Source organism: Panulirus ornatus, chromosome 17 (assembly GCF_036320965.1).
Source record: "Panulirus ornatus isolate Po-2019 chromosome 17, ASM3632096v1, whole genome shotgun sequence".
NCBI classification, from domain to species: Eukaryota; Metazoa; Arthropoda; class Malacostraca; order Decapoda; family Palinuridae; genus Panulirus; species Panulirus ornatus.
The window spans coordinates 5,727,501-5,735,000 of NC_092240.1; the positions used below are offsets into that span (position 1 = coordinate 5,727,501).

A 7,500-nucleotide genomic window follows, 5' to 3' on the forward strand; every position below is an offset into this window, starting at 1 on the left:
ACATCCCCATGATTATGAGACGACGTCATCATGTCTCTCTAAGACTAGATCCATCACCCCCCAGTACGTGACGTCCCACAACCATCACCCCCGAGTCCTCGGCTTCCTCTGTGACACGCCTGTGTGTTTACCTGGGTTTACGTAGACACCGCAAGTTCCTCGACAGTTTGGTCATGCTGGAGATGTCCTCCCTCCGCCGTCCACTACCCTGTCAGCTGCCTACTAGACTTCATCACAACCTCGGCAGGCGCAAGATCCCCTCTCCCCCTGTGGCTCTCACCTTCCTTCGTTGGCTTCGCCGTTAAAGCCTTTTGGGCCAAGTGAACCATAACGTAATCATCAAGAGAGCCGTCAAACCCTGCGGTGAGGCTCATTTCCTAGCTCGCAGAAGTCCTCATCGAGCACCCTCATCCTGTTAAGCTTTCGAGAGCGAGGCCATCTCCACCTTCCAGTCTCTCCTCCCCTGTGGCGTCCGACGGGCCATAAAGATGGGTCCCTTGTGCTCCCTCAACCCTTATGAATGACGCCCTGATGGACGCATCCGCTTGATGGAAGTGCGTCGCCGACCCCTTCAGCCGTTGGTGTCAGCGCTGACAACACCTCTCCCTTATCTCACCGCCCTCGACGACACCCTCACCGCCCTCCACACTGGACAATCGCCAAACACGTCACCCATAAACCAGTTCAGTACCTTGTTTGTATAGGTCCCATTCCCTCCTGTCTCACTAGTCTGTCCAATCCTCTACTGCCTCATTGGCCTGTCTCATCCCCCCTTACTGTCTCACTAGCCTGTCCTATTTCCTACTATCTCACTAACCTGTCCCATCCCCCCTACTGTCTCACTAGTCTGTCCCAGAACCCTACTGTCTCACTGGTCTGTCCCACTCCCTACTGTCTCACTAGTCTGTCCCACTCCCTATTGTCTCACTAACCTCCTGTCTCACTAGATCCGTCCACCCCCCTGCCTACTGTCCCACTTGTCCGCCTAACATCCAGGGGTCAGTTTTGGACGCCAAACTATGCTGAACGGACCACGTCAGCACCAACGGCCCACGTCAGCACCAACGGACCACGTCAGCACCAACGGACCACGTCAGCACCAACGGACCACGTCAGTACCAACAGACCACGTTAGCACCAACAGACCATGTCAGCACCAACGGACCACGTCAGCACCAACAGACCACGTTCGCACCAACGGACCATGTCAGCACCAACAGACCACGTTCGCACCAACGGACCATGTCAGCAACAACAGACCACGTCAACACCAACGGACCACGTCAGCACCAACGGACCACGTCAGCACCAACGGACCACGTCAGCACCACCATCATCGTACCCTTCTGCTATCGTCTCCACATTCTTCGTGGATTCTGAATTCCCTCCGCCTTAACTCAGGAACACCCACACACACCTGTCATCTCCCCACCTTCACCTACATCTCCCCCAGCCTCCTCCTCCTCCTCCCTCACTCCCACACGATAGAAAGTACTAGAAAATGTGCAGAGAAGAGCACGCAAGATCATCCAAATCATTCCTATCCTAGTTATCACAAGCCTAATCATTACTCATCTAACTATGGCCCTGTGGGTCTAGGCTTGCTGGCGGAGTTGAATTTGCCCGCTTCGCTGCTGTGTGACAAGAAGGAAACCCAACAACAGAATGTTGAGAATGGCTCATCCGTGTGTAAGAACAAATTATAACAACTTTTAATATTCCCGTTTTCTCTTCACTATTACTTTTTTCACACGCCACCACTGATTAGCGTTCATTATCTTCGATAACTACATAATAATGATAATAATAATAATAATGATAATAATAATAATAATCATAATGATAATGCATAATAATAATAATTATAATGAAAATAATAATAATAATAATAATAATAATAATAATAATAATAATAATAATAATAATAATGTAGGTTTGCGGCAGGGGTGTGTGATGTCTCCATGGTTGTTTAATCTGTTTATGGATGGGGTTGTTAAGGAGGTGAATGCAAGAGTTTTGGAAAGAGGGGCAAGTATGAAGTCTGTTGGGGATGAGAGAGCTTGGGAAGTGAGTCAGTTGTTGTTCGCTGATGATACAGCGCTGGTGGCTGATTCATGTGAGAAACTGCAGAAGCTGGTGACTGAGTTTGGTAAAGTGTGTGAAAGAAGAAAGTTAAGAGTAAATGTGAATAAGAGCAAGGTTATTAGGTACAGTAGGGTTGAGGGTCAAGTCAATTGGGAGGTGAGTTTGAATGGAGAAAAACTGGAGGAAGTGAAGTGTTTTAGATATCTGGGAGTGGATCTGGCAGCGGATGGAAACATGGAAGCGGAAGTGGATCATAGGGTGGGGGAGGGGGCGAAAATTCTGGGAGCCTTGAAGAATGTGTGGAAGTCGAGAACATTATCTCGGAAAGCAAAAATGGGTATGTTTGAAGGAATAGTGGTTCCAACAATGTTGTATGGTTGCGAGGCGTGGGCTATGGATAGAGTGGTGCGCAGGAGGATGGATGTGCTGGAAATGAGAAGTTTGAGGACAATGTGTGGTGTGAGGTGGTTTGATCGAGTAAGTAACGTAAGGGTAAGAGAGATGTGTGGAAATAAAAAGAGCGTGGTTGAGAGAGCAGAAGAGGGTGTTTTGAAATGGTTTGGGCACATGGAGAGAATGAGTGAGGAAAGATTGACCAAGAGGATATATGTGTCGGAGGTGGAGGGAACGAGGAGAAGAGGGAGACCAAATTGGAGGTGGAAAGATGGAGTGAAGAAGATTTTGTGTGATCGGGGCCTGAACATGCAGGAGGGTGAAAGGAGGGCAAGGAATAGAGTGAATTGGAGCGATGTGGTATACCGGGGTTGACGTGCTGTCAGTGGATTGAATCAGGGCATGTGAAGCGTCCTGGGGTAAACCATGGAAAGCTGTGTAGGTATGTATATTTGCGTGTGTGGACGTATGTATATACATGTGTATGGGGGTGGGTTGGGCCATTTCTTTCGTTTGTTTCCTTGCGCTACCTCGCAAACGCGGGAGACAGCGACAAAGCAAAAAAAAAAAAAAAAAAAATTATTATTATTATTATTATTATCATTATTATTATTATTATTATCATCATATACACACACATCTGAAACTACATGTATACATATATATACACTTCTCTCCCCCACTCTCTCTCTCTCTCTCTCTCTCTCTCTCTCTCTCTCTCTCTCTCTCTCTTTAAGTACCCTTAGAAAATAAAAAAGGGTCGGGCTGGGGGAACTTCAATATATTCGCCGGTGTGTGTGTGTGTGTGTGTGTGTGTGTGTGTGTGTGTGTGTGTGAAGGGGGTTCTGCTCCGCTCATGTTTATTCAGTGAGCTTGGGCTGCGCCAGAGCACTGCCTGCCGCCCACCAGGTGCAGCTCCTCAGACCACCACGTCCGTCCTGTACAAGTGTTGTGCACCAGCTCACTGCGTGCACCAACACACACACACACACACACACACACACCTCCTCCCTCCCTCCCTCCCTCATCTACATTCATGATACGCCTTGTTTACACGGACGAAAATTATTCATCGTCAACTGATTATTCATCAGGTAATTCATCGTTACATGAATCGTTTACTCGCTCGCATCCAACTTTCGCCGGTGAGGTTGTGGGGTCTCTGATCAACCTCTTCCACAACCACTGGGGTGAGGTTGTGGGGTTTGATCAACCTCTTCCACAACCACTGGGGTGAGGTTGTGGGGTCTGATCAACCTCTTCCACAACCACTGGGGTGAGGTTGTGGGGTTTGATCAACCGCTTCCACAACCACTGGGGTGAGGTTGAGGGGTCTGATCAACCTCTTCCACAACCCACAACTACTGGGGTGAGGTTGTGGGGTCTGATCAACCTCTTCCACAACCCACAACCACTGGGGTGAGGTTGTGGGGTCTGATCAACCTCTTCCACAACCCACAACCACTGGGGGCATTTATGAGGGCAGAAAGGAAAAGGTTTGTGACCGTGACCCGCGCACAATGAAGGTGAACATTCTTCCATCAACCCCAGCAGGAACATATTCACCAGAGCGCGGCTTCGTCAGCGTCGCCGTCAGGAGGGGAAATCACGGGGGGGCTTTGTCAGCGTGGCGCGTCATGAGAGAGAGAGAGAGAGAGAGAGGAACATCACCACCACCTCCAAAACCCCTCTACCACCTACCCCACCTTCGTCAGCAGGGAAGGGGGTGGCGGGATTTTGCTCGAGAGAGAGAGAGAGATAGATAGAGAGAGAGAGAGAGAGAGAGAGAGAGAGAGAGAGAGAGAGAGAGAGAGAGAGAGAGAGAGAGAGAGAGAGAGAGAGAGGGGATAAAACGAAGCTTCCCACCACCCGCGACTCATGCATTATTCACCCGCTCCCAGAATCAGCTCAGGGTGATGAATCAAATGAATTATGATGTCGCAAAAAAAAAAGAACAAAAAAAAAAGAAAATAATCCCACATGCTTTACAGAGAGACTCGTGGACGACCAGGTAAACACACTGGTGCTGCCCCCCCCCCCCTGCCCAGTCACTGGACACACACCAGAGAGCGGCTGGGGGACCTTAACCCAACCCTGAAGCCCTACAAGCAGACGGAGGCGGAAGTGCTAAAAATAGTTGGAGGTAAGTCAGTATTAGAGGCAACAGGAAGATCTAGCGGGAGGAGGGAAGGAGGGAGGGAAGGAGAGAGGCGTGCGAGAGATCGGGGCGACCCACCACCAGTGCGGAACTAACCCAACACCATTGTACACATGCAGGTACCATATACGCATTACTACACGTATGGGGGAAGTCTCCCACTACTGTAGAACTCTCTCTCTCTCTCTCTCTCTCTCTCTCTCTCTCTCTCTCTCTCTCTCTCTCTCTCCTCTCTCTCTCTGAATGTCAATCTATCTATCTATATATCTATCTATCTATCGTGAACAAAATCCCCCTTCCTGACGAAGGTTGGGGTGGTGGTAGAAGGGTTTTGGAGGGTGGATGTCCTCCCCCCTCCTCTCTCTCTCTCTCTCGCTCCCTGTGCTGCACAAACAATCATTTACAGAAGGCGGGAGGGAGGAGTACTGGTAGCAATAAGACCTAACAGAGGAGTACAAAAGGCAGTAGGGAGGAGTATCATGGCTAGAAGAAGGAGGAGGAGGAGGAGGTATACCATACCAGGCCAAGGAGATGAGCACTGCAGCGGGAATAGAGATACCATTACGAGAGGGGGAACAACTGTAACTAGCATGAGGGATACTAGAACTAGAAGGGGGGATAACTACTATAACTAGAAGAGGGGGTACCAGATCTAGGACAGAAGGCAGGGGGAGGGAAGGGAGAGGAGAGGAGGAGGAATCAAGAGAGAAGCAGCACAGATCATAAATACGCAGGGCTATGAGAGGAGAGTACACGAGAACACGAGAAAGGAGAGGAGTACTCCAGTTAAGTGAGGGGCACTAGAGTCTGAGTACCAGTGTTAGGAGACGGGTACCACAGTGATGAGAGAGAGGGGCACCAGCGTATAATACAGGAGGGGACTAATGGAAGCGTCGGGTAAGGCACTGATGATAAGCCAGGGGTACCAGAGGCATGTGTGGGGGGCATCAGAGGATGACTGAGAAGGCTTAGAGTCAAGGGAGAATTCGACTACGAGAGGGATACTTCCGTCACAGCGAGTCGTGGAGGCAAAGTGGCTGCTCTCCGGCCAGAAGGAGGGAAGTCCAGGCATGGGTAATGCTGACAGGGTGAGAGTGGCACGGGCAGGGGGAAAGGGGGATGGTGCATGACACCGCAAGATGGACCGGTACATGAGGTACAGAAGCAGGGGACCTGACGAACAGGGGAGGGAGGGGAACACTACGAGCAGGCAAGGTGCACAAGCAAGGAGGGGTGGGCACAGACGCTGGGATGGGCGCCTGAATGAATGCAAAATAATTGGTTCCTGACGTTTTCAAGACAGTCTTCTGGTTCGGTCTGACGCCAGTCCTGACGTTTTGAAGACAGTCTTCTGGTTCGGTCTGACGCCAGTCCTGACGTTTTGAAGTCTTCTGGTTCAGTCTGACGCCAGTCCTGACGTTTTGAAGACAGTCTTCTGGTTCGGTCTGACGCCAGTCCTGACGTCTTGAAGACAGTCTTCTTTTTCAGTCTGACGCCAGTCCTGACGTTTTGAAGACAGTCTTCTGGTTCAGTCTGACAACGACGGCAGAAACTGGCTCAGAAGGATTGCCATTAGCGGCCTCCCCGTTGCAGATAACGTCGAAGCCAGTTAACAGGATCTCCTCCACTGGGGGGAGCGGGCGGGCGGGCTCGGCTTCTCGAAGCCAGCCAGGGGATCTGCCAGGCTTCGTGACTTTCCAAAAGCTTCGATTCCCAGCTAACGTCTTTGTGATTTTTTTTTTCCCTCCCATTCAAGGTTCTTCCACGCAAGTCCTCTCCGGTAGCAGCAGCAGCAGCCCGCCCGCTCCCTCCCTCTCTACCCTTGCTGTGTCGAGGTGAGGACTCACACAAGAAGCAGTCCCCAGCGGCGTCAGTGCTGCGCGTAATGCCCCTCCGGGGGCCGCAGACGCCAACCACGGTACATAAATCTGTTCCACAAGCGTTAAGTCGTTCCGGACTTCGTGACGTCAGGTCGTTGTAAGATGACGGTCATGACGTCAAACCGATGGTCTACACAGTGTAGGATGGGCACCTTCATAGCCCCCACCCCCCCTCCCTCCCTACTCCCTACCACCACCATCTCTCCCTCCCTTTCATCCTAGCAATCCTAGGAACCAAACTGGTGGTAAACTCCTTTCCCATCCTTTCTTTCCTTCCCATATAACTTCCGACCTCCCTCCTCTCTACCTTCCTCCACGGGCGCCCAGTTATCTGGTCACCTGCTTCTGACAGCCACACACACACACACACACACACACACCACACAGAACTACGCCAATAACACCGACATTCAAAATTCTCTTTCAAATCTTGGTCCACAGGGACGACCCCCCTTCCCTCGCTCCCTACCCCAGGCGTACAAGATGGCTCCCTACCCCGCACCGGTTAATATCAAGGTTTACTTAAAACACTCCCCCATCCCGTACTGGTCCTCTCTACTCTCTCTCTCTCTCTCTCTCTCTCTCTCTCTCTCTCTCTCTCTCTCTCTCTCTCTCTATCACACACATGACCTGGGGCTCCAGAACCCGATCATCATCCCGGAGTAACACTTCAGCGACCTACGCCTGGTCACAATTTCCATCCATTCCCCCCCCCGATACAAATCTCACGTGTACCGTCCTACATCTTCGCTCTCGCTCTCTCTCTCACACACACAGTTTTCCGTACATGTGTTACTCGTTATTCTTTATACCAAACACACACACACACACACACACACACACACACACACACACACACACACACACAAACACACACACACACACACTGTCGCTCACAGGCACCAACCGCTGTATAACAGAATTATTCAAAGCGTGGGCCGAGCACAGGTGCCCTTGGGGTGCGGGAGCTGAGGGAGGACACAA

General features: G+C 50.8%; 1 protein-coding gene across 2 annotated transcripts in view; it reads right to left on the reverse strand.

Moving 5' to 3' along the window:
• Positions 1-7,500, reverse strand: part of LOC139754522 (uncharacterized) — a 730,441-nt gene that overhangs the window by 245,373 nt on the left and 477,568 nt on the right. The window lies entirely within an intron of this gene.